At 36.7% G+C, this 15,390-nt stretch overlaps 1 non-coding gene across 1 annotated transcript; it reads left to right on the top strand.

Moving 5' to 3' along the window:
* Positions 1 to 1,202: 1,202 nt before the first annotated feature.
* Positions 1,203 to 1,311, top strand: LOC112038684 (small nucleolar RNA R71). The gene has a single exon (XR_002885867.1). It is a non-coding gene; the product is annotated as a small nucleolar RNA R71 (small nucleolar RNA).
* The last annotated feature ends 14,079 nt before the right edge of the window (positions 1,312 to 15,390 follow it).

Genomic DNA, 15,390 nt, shown 5'->3' with positions numbered 1-15,390 from the left:
ATTTTTTTTTAGAACATGGTAGCTAGGTAGCTCAAGCCTCTAGCAATTTTTGTGCCGCTAGAACAAGTGTGAGGACTACTTTTCAGAAGATACCAATGGATCTTCAGTTTTTGTTCCAAAATATCTATAGCAAAGTACTCTAGATTTTTAAAGCTCATTGATAGATATACTGTTCCCTCTCATCTGAACAAGGCCTTTTGCTAGAATGTTAGTCTCATGCTGTCACACAAACATATACATTCTTACTATTGTATATTTGTTAGAGGAAAATTTTAATATATATATTGCTAATGCTAACTAAGCCAGGTAATGAATTAATCTTGCCACCATAAAGAGAAATATAAAATTGTTCACTATGTTTTATTCCCTACGTATCATAATAAATAAAGTAAAAGATGAGTGTAGGAAAAATAATCTTCTTGAGGCATTCCCAACTTCTTAATAAATAGGGTCATATTCTACTAAAAACACATAAGAAATATATAACTTGTATATTTTGCCTTAGTGTTGGGAACTTGTATATTTTGCTTGATTTGCTGTTGGGAACCTGGGCAGGTACCTGTGATGTTCAGATATGTAACAGGAATTTGTATGTGTATGGGAGGAAGCAGCTGTTTAAGAGGGGGGGTGGGAAAAAAAAAAAAAAAAAAAACTATAGCCGCGTTTTTAAAAACGCGGCTATAGGTTGCTGAAAACGTCACTGAGCCAGCCGCGTTTTTACTGTAAACGCAGCGCAAGAGGCACCTATAGCCGCGTTTTAAAAACGCGGCTATAGATCCGCTGCTGTAGCCGCGCGTTACAAAACGCGGCTCAAGTCCGAGCTGTAGCCGCGTTTCGTAAAATGCGGCTACAGGTCTGATACCTTAGCCGCGTTTTGAAACGCGGCTCCAGCTAGTCCTGTAGCCGCGTTTTTTACAAAACGCGGCCATAGGCCTGCGGAGCCGGTTCCCCTGTCTAGACCGGAAAACGCGGCTACAGGTCAGACCTGTAGCCGCGTTTTCGTAAAACGCGGCTATAGGTTGACCTGTAGCCGCGTTTTCCAGAAACGCGGCTACAGGTCTGGAGCTGCGGTACTTAGGCCGCGTTGACAAACGCGGCTACAGGAAACGCGGCTCCAGCCTGTAGCCGCGTTTTTGGGGTCTATAGCCGCGTTTTTCAAACGCGGCTATAGACCCAGATTTTTGTAGTGTCTCCATGTTTCAAAACCATGATGAGGACACTTTAAGATCAAGTCCTTAAATCTCTCCCAACTCTCATAAAATTTCTCTTGTTCCTCTTGATAAAAATCTGCAATTTCTCTCCTTAAAGCATTGGTCTTGGCCATTGGGAAAAATTTAGAGAGGAATTTTGTGACCAACAGTTCCCATGAAGTGATAGATCCAGGTAACAAAGAATTAAGCCATGCTTTTGCCTTATCCTTCAAGGAAAATGGGAATAAACGCAAGCGAACAGAGTCATCAGTGAAATTCTGGAACTTACAAGTAGCACAAATCTCGAGAAAATCCTTCATATGCATATAAGGATCTTCTCTATCAAATCCATGAAAAGTAGGAAGAAGGTGGATTATCTGTGGCTTCAACTCAAAATGTGCAGTAGTGGTTACAAGCAATACTAGGCAAGATTGAGGGTTGGTAGTTATGGGTGAGAATAACTCCCTAAGAGTTTTTGAATCTTCTCCTATTTCTCCCATTGTGGATGAATAATCAAAACTAACAAGACGATTTTCTTTATCACATATCCAAGTTCTCATACACCAAGCACAAAGAATTTTTTTTTTTTTAATTTAAAAAAAAAAAAATTTAACTACAACTAGTAGAAGGAAAAATTCAATTAAGACCTAGTTTATTTTCCTAACCAAGTCCCTGGCAATGGCGCCAAAAAAAAAAGAAAATCTCTTGCTCTTAAGATGATCAGTGAGAGAGTTGAAGCTCAAGATTCCTTGGATGAGGATGAGGTTGAAAAGGAGGTGGCGTACCTTGCAAAGAACTTTCGCAAGTTCTTAAAATTCAAGAAGGATAGGAGGTCAAAAGGTAAATTCTCAAATTTCAAGAAGGATAAGAAAGACTTCAAGAAGAAAGACTCCAAAGACTCATCTCCATCTCAAGCAGTCACTTGCTATGAGTGCAAAGGGCATGGCCATGTGAAGAAAGAATGCCCCACTTATTTGAAGGCAAAGGGTAAAGTCTTTACTACAACCCTAAGTGACTTGGATAGCTTAAACTCCAATTCGGAAGAAAGTTGTGACGGAGAAGGAAACTACTCCGCATTTATGACCATTGCACTCGTGGACTCTTTGGAAGATTTGAGCACTCTAGTGGAAGAGCTCGGTGAGCACACTGAAGTGGAGTCTATGGGGGTTGGAGAGGAATTCGATGATGAAGATGAAGAAGACATCTATGAAGGAGCAAAGGGATTGCAAGAATCCTACAATTTCCTTCTTGAAAAGACTAGAGAGTATGCTAGAGTGGCTAAGGCAGCCATTAGAAAAATGAAGAAAGCAGAACAAGATTACAAGAGCATACTCGTGAGGTACAAAGAAACAAAATGTGAAGTTGAAATGATGAATGAAGAGCTAGCGAATGCCTATTCTAGGATCAAGTTTCTTGAGCTTGAGGTTATTTAAGCTAATGCTAAAGTGGAGCGTGTTGCTTCAAAAAAGCTTGATGAGGTGCTTGCCTATCAAAAGCCCTCTTCCGATAGAAGTGGCTTGGGATGCACCGGAGAAAGTAGCTCAAGCACTAATGTGTCTAAGGAGATGAAGTTTGTTAAGGCCAAAGAACCAATGGTTACAACTGCTCTGGTTGAAAGTGTGAAAGTTGAGAAGAAGCCAAATGTGGTTACTCAAAAGTTTTTGACAAAGCCTCCAAATCCATTTGTGGCCAAACCTAAAGCAAAAGGGAAGTCTCTTCCGAAGGCATAAGGAGGTCCTCAAACTCAATACTTTTGTCATCATTGTGGAGTTTGAGGACATACTAGGCCAAATTGCCACAAGCTTCAAGCATTGAAGAATGCGGGTTCTAAAAGGCCAAGAGGACAAGGAAAGGGCAAGGGGAACCACAAGCAATCAAAAGGGCGAGAAGTAGATCTTGATATTGGTGATGTGATGAAGATGATAGACACCATCACTTCTTGTTTGGCCAACTTCACCCTAAGGTTTGAGAATCATCACTCAAGTACCAAATCCTCTAAGGTTATCACCCCATATGCATGTGCCGTGTAAGTGAAGAAGGGTACTCATGCATAAGCATTATAACTTGTCCATGCATTAATTCTTTCGATATGTTATGACATTGTTGGTTGTTTGCTTATGTTTTTCATTCTAGCATATTTTTACTGTTTTTGTTGTTTAAGATGCTTTGAATGTTTGTTTGTTTTGTTTTTGATCAATCTTTACTTGCTTTGTGTCAAAAATCCAAAAACACATAAAAAGTAGAAAATCCAAAAAAGTTTGATCGGCATTATTATGTATTGTCACACACTTATTTAGCCTTGTACCTCCGTACTAATGGCTTTGTGCACTTACGAGCTTAACTTGTTCTTTTTGCACTTATATCATTGTGGGAAAAATCTTGACATCTATATAATTGTTGTAAATAGATCTTCAAACTTGTCATGAATGATTAGTCAATAGTTTTGTTGATCTTGAGACATGCATAGACTTGTACCTATATATCTTCCTACTCTTTTATGTTTTTTGCTTATAGTTCAACCAATGTCAAATCTCAAAAAGAGATAATGAGTTGCAAAAGTTGTCGCACATACTGGTATTTGACTAGGAAAAAGGGAAAGCGACTTGTATTGAAAATGTATGGTGCCCAAAAGCCAAAGGCTTACTCTCAAAATTGAAATATCAAAAATTTCAGGCATCGATTTCAAAAAGAGATGTAATGTTCTAAAAAGATCAAATGTTATGAAATGTAAGAAGCCAAATGAAAAGCTTCAAAGTTATGTAATCAATTCTTTGTGGGAGGTCATATATGCTTATTTCTATAATTGAGATTGGTCACTCTACTTAGTGCTAATTGTGTATGCCTTGGTTGAATTGATTATTGAAGCTTCATGTTAGACTAAGGACTATCTCACATTTGATACCCACCCACATCACATATTTCTATGTTCAATGAATGCCTTATTCATTTGTGTGATTGTACTTGATTAAATGTGTTGTACATACTCAATCATATGTTGATCAAACACAATTTTTTTTTTTTGAGTATTTTAGTTGTTTTTGGAAAGTGTTTTGTCTCAAAAATTTTCACAAAAATCCAAAAATTTTCAACTTTGCCTTTTGGCGATTCACTTTCACGAGTCAAGCGAGTCGCGAAGCACCAGTCATAAGCTTATATAGAAGGTTTCGCGACTCCCTGGCGAGTGAGACTTCTAGTTGCAAAAAATACTTAGAAATTTTTTCAAAAATTCTGGGTTTTTTTGTCATTTTTGCGACTACGTTGCAAGTAGAAGTCCAGTCGCGAGGTTACTCAGAGAGGTTTGCGACTCATTGGCGAGTGGAAGTCCTAGTTGCGAAAAAGACTTAGAGAAATTTTTCAAAATCTTTCACAAGGGATTTTGGCGACTTGCTCGCGAGTCATATGAGTCGTGAAAAATGCGTGTTTTGCACAAATAAGGTTAAATCTCAAACAGTTTTCAAAAACTTTTCAGTTTCCCTCACATCACGTACAAACCTCTTTGTCTTCTCCGCCTCTCCCTCTCCCAAAACCACCATTTTCTCTCACAAAACCTCCATTTTCTTCTTCAATCCTCTCTCAATCTTCAAGAAAAGGTATGGGTTGTCACTTATTTTCAGTCTATTTCAAGTTTAAAGCCTTTCTTTTCATGGATTTGTTGTTTATGAATCAACCTACTTTTTAAAGAGAAATGGCAATAGACTAAATTTTTTTTTTATTAAGTAAAAATGGTATTAGACTCTCTTTTTTTGATAAGTAAAAATGACAATATACTTTCTCCCATCCTTTATCAATGATCCTTAAAAGTTCCCTTTTCTTCTTTACTTTCTATATTCCCAGGGGCGGAGCCAGGAATTTTTGTTTTGAGGGGCCAAGTTGCGATGCTAATATATTTATTAAGACAACTTGCACACCCACACATACATATGTACACAGATGCACACTTTTTTATTATATATACACACACTTTTTTATTTGATAAGTTATATATATACACACACCCAACAAAAAAAAAAAAAAAATTAAAGGTACGATATTCTGAGATCCTTACATTACAGTTAGATTTCTAGGAGGGAAGGCACTAACTTAACCATCGGAGGATATTGGACCGGTCCACCCCGGTCATTCCTTTGATTCTTTTCTTCTTTTTCAGGCCTTTGCAAACGTTGTAGCCCATCGAAGCCGAAGTGTTCAACCAAACTGATTTTATCCACTATCAAAGCCAAAGAGCATAATACTCCTCATATGCACTGGCATCATTCAGTTTAATGCAACCATGGTCCAAGATAAGATGTAAAGCATAGGTAGGCATCCTACTGAATGCCAAAACCTTAGGTCAATTTAGAGGTACAAAATAAATCTGGTAATCCTAAGTACACTCCCATTTCCTACTAACTATTTTCACATTAGTCTACAATATCATCAAATAATTGTTGTCCATTTCAGACGACATCAGCAGGAAAAATATTTAAATCATAACACACTCTCAGCTCTTACAAACTCTTACCAGCTATCACCCAAACGATAAATGCACTGTCCCTCTAAAAGCAACATACCATGCTGATTGTAATGCACCTCCTGTAAAAGCAAATAGACAAAAGATATAATTTACTGAATCCCTCATAAAATTAGGAGCAGAGCATCCTACAGAAGCTGGAGACTAAAATAACTATCATAATTATTCGGTACTTAAATAATTATTTAACATAACCTACACTAGGGAAAATCAATCAAATTTATTTTTTGAAAAAAAATTATATTGGTCAGGATGTGAAGTAATCAAGGCTCTAAAGATTCATTAAATTAATTAGTTCTTTAGGATCACCAAACTTCAGCTTCGATGTAATTTAAGGAACTCAAATTAGAATTACGTAGACCGATATTACAATTTATATGTCACATATCCAAACCTAAATTAAGGTTCAAGGAGCAGTTTCCAGAAACTCAATGTAAGGGTTTAACCATCAAGAAAGAGAAGAATACCTTCACATTAAGGTATTCTCCTGGTTGAAAATCCATGATCTGCAGGCATGGTATTTAGTAAATTACTGAAAAGAATGACATGACCAAGAAAACCAGGAATGTCTTCAAACAAATTGATTAAAGCTTACGTGGATATTGAAGTCATATGGCAAAGATGTGGGGAGAAGCTTCCTAATTTCAAAGATCTGGTAACATGTATAGAAGTTAGAACACATAAAGTTAATAACAACTGTTAAACTTATCACCAAAATACAAATCTGATGGAAATAAAAAGAAATAGTTCCCAGAAATGACATATACATTGGCTATATACAATTGAGTATTTGTATTGTATGGATTCCAAGAGCCAGGAAATATTAGAAATATATAAAGGAGGCTTTTTTCTCATCAAAATCAAGGAACAGCTCCTATGCAACCAATGATGGATTTATACAAGAAAACAGGACTTTCAAGTTCCAACCTTTCAGAAATATTAAGAACATAATAACAAACAAGACAAAACTTACTTCTCCTGGAGTTTCAAGGAGTGGCTGTTTTTTTGTTGAACCGACAATCTGCTCAGTGACATACTTTTCCAGAGAGGCATAACTAAAAGTAAACATGATATTTGAATATAAAATGTATTAAGGATGACCTCATAGACCTAAATATTTTTGGTGTCAATAATGTTTCAATATCAGAGTAACTCATAACTCATAAAACGAAATTTTCAGTAACTTTAATGGCATGTCAAGGTACCCTGAGTGAATTCTCATTCTAAGCGTGCAATGAAAATGAAAGGTCCGGAAGAGATTACAACCCATCCAATCAATTACAACACAATGGGACACATACCTTCTCTCAAATACCACAAGAGTAGCAGATGCATTACATTTGAGTGAATGTTGAAAATTAGAAGGTAGATAAGCATATGAATCAACCTGCATTTTAAAGAGAAATGGCAATAGATTTAACTTTTTTTTTTATTAAGTAAAAATGGCATTAGACTTTTTTTGTTTGATAAGTAAAAATGGCAATATACTTTCTCCCTCCTTTATCAATGATCCTTAATAGTCTCACTGTACACCTCATGCAAAACATCAACCAAATCACAAAAACATTTGATGCTATTATACAAACAAAGCCAAATAACCCAAACAACTTTTATGTACATACATACTGATGCAGGACAAAACCAAAACTGATCCAACACCAAAATTGAAAAACAGAAAAATAAAAATAACCTAAGAATCAGCACCTTGGCTTGTTTGGAATTGGCACCAAGCAAGAGAAACTAAAACAAGGAATCCACACCTACAATTAACAGGAATCAACACCAAGCCTAGAGGGTGAGTTTTGCATTTTGGCCTAAATTTTATTATTCAAGCAAATTGTAAACTACCTTCATTAGAGTATAATAGCATACTACTTTTTAATAGGTAATGCTAAATTCATTGTAAAAAGACTAACAATGGACACAAAGAAGCCTAAATAATTACCATGGAAAAAGTACATACAAAAAGACAACAAATCTATAAACACAACAATAGAAGAACTTTCAGTGAACTCCTATGTAATGTGCGAGACCAATCACATAAAGAACTAGTTAACATCGCTAAAGATTGGTTCCCTAAAGTTCACATCAAGCATAACGGAACTAACTTCCAAATATCTAATGAAATGCTTACCAACCTAGTTTCTTCATCTAAACACAAGATTGATGACCTTTTCTTGTCGCACCCATTGAATACCAAAGGATCAAAAAGAAAGCTTCACAACTCAATAGCAGAAGTACAACGTAACAATAGATAATCCACCATCTCCTCAATATATCGGCACATGCAACATCAACTTGCTAGTGTATAACCTGCTTAATGAGCTTCTCAAAAGTAAGAATCTTCCCCCAAAATGCCACCCAGACACAGAAGGAACCTGGTCAAGGGGCTTAACACCACAGATGCCTTTCCATGGGAAGAGTAAATTAACAAAAGAGCCCCAAAAGCAGTATAGAAATAATAACATTGAATTCCCCACTCCTCTATAACCTTCACCTCATTTTATCACACCCTCTCTAAGAGGTATATTAGAGTCAACAAGAAGAAGAAATGAAGCTATCAACTCTAATTCCCAATCATTAAAGCCCCAAAGAAATGTGACATCCTAGCTCCTCCTTGATCTGTCTCACCAACAAAGACTCCAAAGATGTGACTATCTATTGCACCCTCAAAGGTTGATCTCCACACCAACAGTCATGCCAAAATCGAATCTAAACTACCAATGCCTACATCAAAATGAGTGTAATGTTTGAAAATGATGATTCTCTTCCACAAACCACTCCAACCACCCCATTCCGCACCATACTTCACCGCTACTACAGACCTTCAAAAGCATGTTTTTCCTACCCCAAAGTGCCAGAGCCACTTACCTAGCAGATTTTGGTTACAAAAGGGCAAGCTTCCTAATGCCCAATCCTCCATGAGCAACAAAAGAATAAACTGTATCCCATCCCACTACATGATGTTTGGATTAATCTCCCAAGCCACCCCACAAGAAATTCCTCTGTAATCTCTCAATCCAGTTTGCCACACTAGTTGGGATGTTAATTAATGATAAATAATAAGAGGTAAGCTCAACTAAGTATGCTTTAAAAGAAGCCCCTAATGGCATACCAAGGTAGGATTTATCCAGAAAAAAGGGCATACCAAGGTAGCGCACACCATAAATAACAGCATAGGATATTAGCAAGTTAAACTATGTTCTCAACCCCACAAACCAGTACCATCTCACTCTTAATAAATTTCCTAAGTCATTGATTCTTTTGTTTTAAAGGTAGGTTTCATCAGCCAAGATGTGAAACGGTTTGCAAACATAACATAGGTTTTATGTTTGAAAATGCTTGGAAGCATAAAAGAATGTGGATCACAAAGATACGCATAACCAAAACCATACAAGATTCTGAATGGCGTATGAATTACATTAAACACCAATACAACAACGGAATTCTTTTTGATAAAATTTAAAATAAAAAATAAAGTTGTGAATGTTCATGAACACAAGGAAGTGAAGCAAAACATATTACACATATGCTATGTAGATAAAAGTCAAGGCATTTAATTTCAACAATAGTATTAGAATTAGTTAGCAATTAATATGTGTGATAATTTAATAATGTATAAAGCAAAGATAATAATTATCAAAATAGGAATAGTTTGAAAAAGTATGTGATATATTGCATAATGAGTTACTTAACCTTAATGCTATCAAAACTAGTAATCTCATGCTGAGAAACATAATTAAAATTAAATATCGATAAATTTTCTTACCATCAGTTCATGGCTAACACCAGAAATATTGGTGAGAGACACAGCAACTTGAACCACAAATATGAACCTAGAGGGATAAACAATAAAAGTTACAAAGTAAATTAAATTTATAATTATAACCTGCTTGTATAATGGTCCATAAGATATAGAAGGAGGAAAGAAAAAGTAAATACGCATACCTTTCAACATCAGATGGCGGGAGTCCTGATTTTGAACTCACTGTGCAGGATAGAGCAAATATCAGCAACCAAAAAAAATACTCAGCAGGCAATAAATTCAAACAACATATCTTTAAATGGGCATCACACAAATCATGGATGACAGACATGGCATATAATGCACATCAGGAAATAACTTTCCATACAATTCTTGCTTAGTATATTGACTATATAAGGTACATATATAACAGTGCCCTGCTTGCATCTCTGCGAAAAGAGACCTCTGAGGTGAAAACAGAAATTTCAACCACTTTTATATTAAGAGAAATTTCTGAAATTCAAATAACTCCAGCCGTTTTTCTTCAATTGCAAATTCTCCCAATTTATTGTGTAAAAACTGCATCGTCTGTACACCAATCTTACAATGATCATGAGATGCTCAGCGCAGATGTCTGGCGAAAAGCTCAAGTTATAAAACACGTGAATGTGCCAACTTGTGCATGATGAATGATGAGTTGCAATCAGTGTGACATATTAAAGTATGAACCAATCTAACATCTTGAAACGTTTATCTCTTAAGATGAAGAGCCACCAAATGCCTCAAGATGCATCAAAACTATATTACCCATACCAAAACTTGAAATCAAAGAAATTGATTGCCAATACAATTCTACAATGCATTTTTGCTAGATACATTACAAAGTTTGAGCCAATTGCTGGTGTAATTAAGTATGCTCCCAATGTATTAGTCCTGTCGAAGAAATTCATATTACTGCACCAGCAGATAAGAAATAACCATTTCAATAATAAATTGTAATACAAAATCAAAAGTACCACTCAGGTAGAGGACTGAATACTTGGCTTTCTGGTGTTATTAAAGCATGATCTCTTTTGTAAACACTGCGTGTGAAACCTTGCAAGTCTAGCAAAAAGAACCCAAAAAGAATTCAGATGACTATAGGATTTGTCCAACACCTTTTAGATTTTTTTTTTTTTCAATTCAAAAATAAAATAAAATTTTTTTTTTTTTTAAAGTTTGATTGGGCATAACTCAATTTTCTACGAATTGAGTATTTCATAGAAACTCGATTTTAAAGTAATCGAGTATCGAAACAGGGGCATATCCCTATATAGTTTCGAGATAGGGGTATATTGCTAATTTTTAAAAAAAATTAAGGGTAAAAGGCCAGATAGTCCCACCTCTTGCTCAATATATTGACTAATTAAAGGTACATATATAACAGTGCCTTGCTTGCATCTCTGCAATAAGAGACCTCTGAGGTGAAAACAAAAATTTCAACCACTTTTATTTTTGAATAATGCTAGAGATACAAACTATTTTACAAATAATTTTACAAACTGCTAATATGGTGAGTGATTATTGGTAAATGAAAAGTAATATTAATTGTAAGTCTAAGTGAAAACCAATAAAAGGTTAGTCATATCAATAGTTTGTAAAAATATTGTAAAATAGTTTGTGGCTGTAATTTGTGGATTAGCATTATTATTTCTCCAATAAGAGAAATTTTATCACTTGAAAAAAAAAAAAAAGGAAAGATGAGTAGAATAGAAGACATGAGCTGAGTTATAATTAAGAAATTAATGACTATAGCTAATCCCGACTACCTAGTTAAATCATCATAGGGCATTGAGTCATTTTTCAGACAAAAACTATAATAAAGTACTTTATAGGATATGTCACTCTTGTTAAAGACCACAGGGTAATTCATTTCTAGATGAGAGAGAGAGAGAGAGAGAGAACCTCAATGTGCCAAATCGTGTATGTCATGCATTGATTTCTGTAATTTCACATCACATTTTTCTTGTCTATGCATGATAAAAAAAAAATTCAGAAAATAACATGAAGAAATGCAGGCAAAGAACGTATAGCATATGGGAAGTTAGTGAAATAAACCAAATTGTGAAAATCTATCTATATGCTCTTGTGGTGGATTTAGATTTAGGAGAGTTAGAAATACTGAATAATTGTATTGTATTTTTTAGTGAAATAATATACATGAGTGCCTTTATATAGGAGGCATATGAATGCAGTACAAGCAAGAGTGTAGTACAAGAATGTGTGTTATACAAGTAATCTAGTTGGGCCTAAAGCCCACAACACTATACATGTTAATAACCCCCCTCAAAGTCAAGGTGGATGTGAGACCAACTTGAGGTTGTCAACCAAAGTATGAAGGCGTCCCTTAGGATGTGACTTAATGAAGATATCTGCAAGTTGATCTTTAAAGGAGACTGAGATTAGCTTGAGAGCACCATGGACAAGATGATAACGGATAAAATGACAATCGATCTCGATGTGTTTCGTTCGTTCATGGAAGACATCATTGTGAGCAATATGAATGGCATTCTAGTTGTCACAATAAAGAGGAGTAGCAGCGGATACCAAAGGAGCTCAGATGTGGTATCAACAAGGGCACGATATTCTGCTTCAGTATTGAAGCGGGCCACATGAGTTTGTTTCTTGCTTTGCTAAGAAATCAAAGAAGAACCAAGAAGAAAGAAATAACCAATGGTGGACCTACGATCAGTGGGATCTCCTGCCCAAACAGCATCAGAAAATGCACGGAGAATAAGAGGAGAGTGAGCAGAGTAAAAAAGACCATGAAAGAGAGTGCCTTTTAGGTATCGAAGAATGCGCATAATAGCAGTATAGTGAGTTGATCGTGGAGCAGACAGATATTGGCTTACCTGATGAACAACATAGGAAATGCCTGGATGAGTGATAGTGAGATAAACTAGGCTGCCAACCAAGCGTCTGTAAAGAGAGGGATTAGACAATGGTTTCCCACCTAAGGGAGTCAGATGCGCATTAAGCTTAACTGGAGTGTCAACAGTCTTGCTATCAATGAGTCCAGATCGAGACAAAAGTTTAGAGGCATACTTGGCTTGAGTAATATAAAGTCCATTTGTACGATAAGTGATTTCAAGACCTAAGAAGTAGCTAAGATGTCCAAGATCTTTCATCTCAAATTGCTGACTAAGAAAATCCTTGAGTTCTTGAATGCCAGTGAGGTCATCACCAGTTATGATCATATCATCCATATATAGGAGAAGTAAAATAATGCCTTTGTCAGTGCGATGAAGAAATAAGGCAGAATCATAATGACTGGCCATGTAACCCAAGCGAGAGATGGTAGAGCTAAATTTGGCAAACCAAGCTCGTGGAGCTTTTTTAAAACCATAAAGTGCACGTCAAAGGTGACAAACCTTGTTTGAGTCAACAAAGAGACCAGAAGGAAGTTGCATATACACTTCTTCACTTAAATCCTCATTAAGGAATGCATTTTTGACATCCATCTGAAAAAGGTCCCATTCACTGGCAACAGCAATAGCTAATAGGGCACGAACAGATGAGATACGAGCAACCGGAGCAAAGATTCATAATCAATCCCATACTCCTGTGTAAAACCTTTTGCAACAAGACAAGCTTTGTATCGCTTAATGGACCCATTAGAGTGAATCTTAATCTTGTAGATCTACTTACAACCAACCATAGATTTCCTGGGGGGGAGTATCACCAAATCCCAAGTATGGTTTTTAGATAATGCATCAAGTTCCTCTTTCATTGCAATATGCCATAAAGGGTCAATGGAAGCCTCACGATAGGTGCGAGGCTCATGTAGTGTAGTAAGGGCAGTGTAACAATGATAGTCAAGTAAATGTGCAAGAATAAATCTTACTCGAGTTGAGTGACGAGGTGGAATGTCTTGTGCAAGATCTTCAGGCGAAGCAGGAGCAAGGGACCTAAGCTCAGGGTTGGGGCTGGGTAGCTCGTCTTCAACCTGTTCATCTTCCACTTATTCATTAAAGAGTGAACTAGGAAAGGGATCAGTGATATCTGGTGGTTGGACAGAGAAGTCTACAAGAGAATCAGGAGCAACTACAAGAGGATTAGGAGCAACTACAGAAGGAATATGTGTCTCATCGAAAAAGATCTAAGACAGAGGAGGAAGACAGGGAGGCACGGAAGTGAGAGAGCTTGACAAAAAGGCGATGTTCCCAAAAGACAACATTGCGGGAGATACGAAGACGATGAGTGACAGGATCATAACACCGATACCCCTTTTGAGTTTCGCCATAGCCAAGAAAACAACAAAGCCTTAACCGAGGCTCAAGTTTCTTATACTCATGTGGTTGAAGAAGAACGAAACAAGCAGAATCGAAGGAGCGAAGGTGGTGATAGTCTAGAGGTAACCCAAAAAGGCGTTCATATGGAGTTTGATTTTGGATAACAGGACTTGGAATGCGATTAATAGTATGAATCGCATTAAGAGCAGCTTCACCCCAAAAAGGAGCAAGAACTTTGGCAGAGAGAAGAAGAGTATGAACAGTGTCAAGAATATGACGAAATTTTCGTTCGGCTCTACCATTTTACTAAGAGGTACTTGGATAAGTTAGTTGATGAACAGTGCCATAGGAATGCAAAATAGTTTGGAAAGCATGTTGAGAGTATTCAAGAGCATTATCAGATTGAAAATTTTTGATGCGTCTGGAAAACTGAGTTTCAACCATTTTTGCAAAATTAGAATATACTTCCAATAATTTAGAATGATGTTTCATATTAAAAATCCAGCTATAGTGAGAGTAATCATCAACAAAGACAACAAAATATCGAGACTCACCAACACTAAAGACAGAGGAAGGCCCCCAAACATCAAAATGAATAAGGTCAAAGATATCAGTGGATATTGATTCACTAGTATTGAAAGGCAAAGCTGATTCTTTTCCTAACTGACATGAAACACAATCAAAATTTTCTATAGACACTGAACCTAGCAAACCTCTAGAAGCCAATTGTTGTACTCGAGAGGAAGATGCATGACCAAGTCGAGCATGCTAAAGTACAAGGGAAGGAATTGAAGAAACTGTAGCAGCTGCAGCAACAAGAACATGAGCAAAAAGTGGAAGACGAAGGTTGTCCATGGGAAACATATGCCCAACTTTGGGATCGGTCCCAAGCTCCTGTCCCGTCCTTGGATCCTATACAATACACCAAGAATAATAAAATATAATGCGATAACCCAACTTAGCTAATTGTCCCATAGAAAATAAGAAATGTTAGGAACATTAAAGACCCCAGGAACCGAGAGGTTGGAGGTCGAAACAAAACATATATTATGACCAGACATTGTGGAACCATTTGCTATACGAATATTAAGAGGGTGTGGTGCAGGTTTGAGTTCAGAAAATAAGGACGAGTGAGGCGTTATGTGATTGCAACAAGTGGAATCCATAAGCCAAGAGGAAGGAGACATATCAGATAAAGCTGAGAGAGAAGAGGAATAAGATGCATTACCAACCATAAGAATGACATTGACAATGATTTTTTAAGGTCATCTGTGGACATGATGAAAGTGCGTCCTGAAGACTTAGACTGTGCAGAGACGGGAGTCATTGGCTGGACACTCTCAATGTTAGCAACAGTAGCAGCAGAAATTGAAACAACTGATTTGTTGCGATGATAGCAAGTCTCAATATTGTGGCCAAAACGTTTGCAAAATTTGCAAAAACGTTTGATGGATTGGCGGCGATGATTGTTGCAATAAGAAGAAGACCTGTCCTTATTCTTCATTTAAAAGCAAAGTATGCAAAAACGGACTGCAAAAATGAAATCTACGTGAAAAACTGGATAAGAAGCACCTGAACTACAAAAGTCAACGGTCAACCTTGGTCAAAGTCAACTCTAGAAGTCAACGGTCAACGCTGTCAAGTCAACAGATGATGTCAGCTGACGAGGCGGGT

Source organism: Quercus suber, unplaced genomic scaffold (assembly GCF_002906115.3).
Source record: "Quercus suber isolate HL8 unplaced genomic scaffold, Cork oak 2.0 scaffold_662, whole genome shotgun sequence".
NCBI lineage: Eukaryota > Viridiplantae > Streptophyta > Magnoliopsida > Fagales > Fagaceae > Quercus > Quercus suber.
The sequence above is the reverse complement of the archived record's forward strand: the minus strand, read 5'-3'. Positions and strand labels throughout refer to the sequence as shown.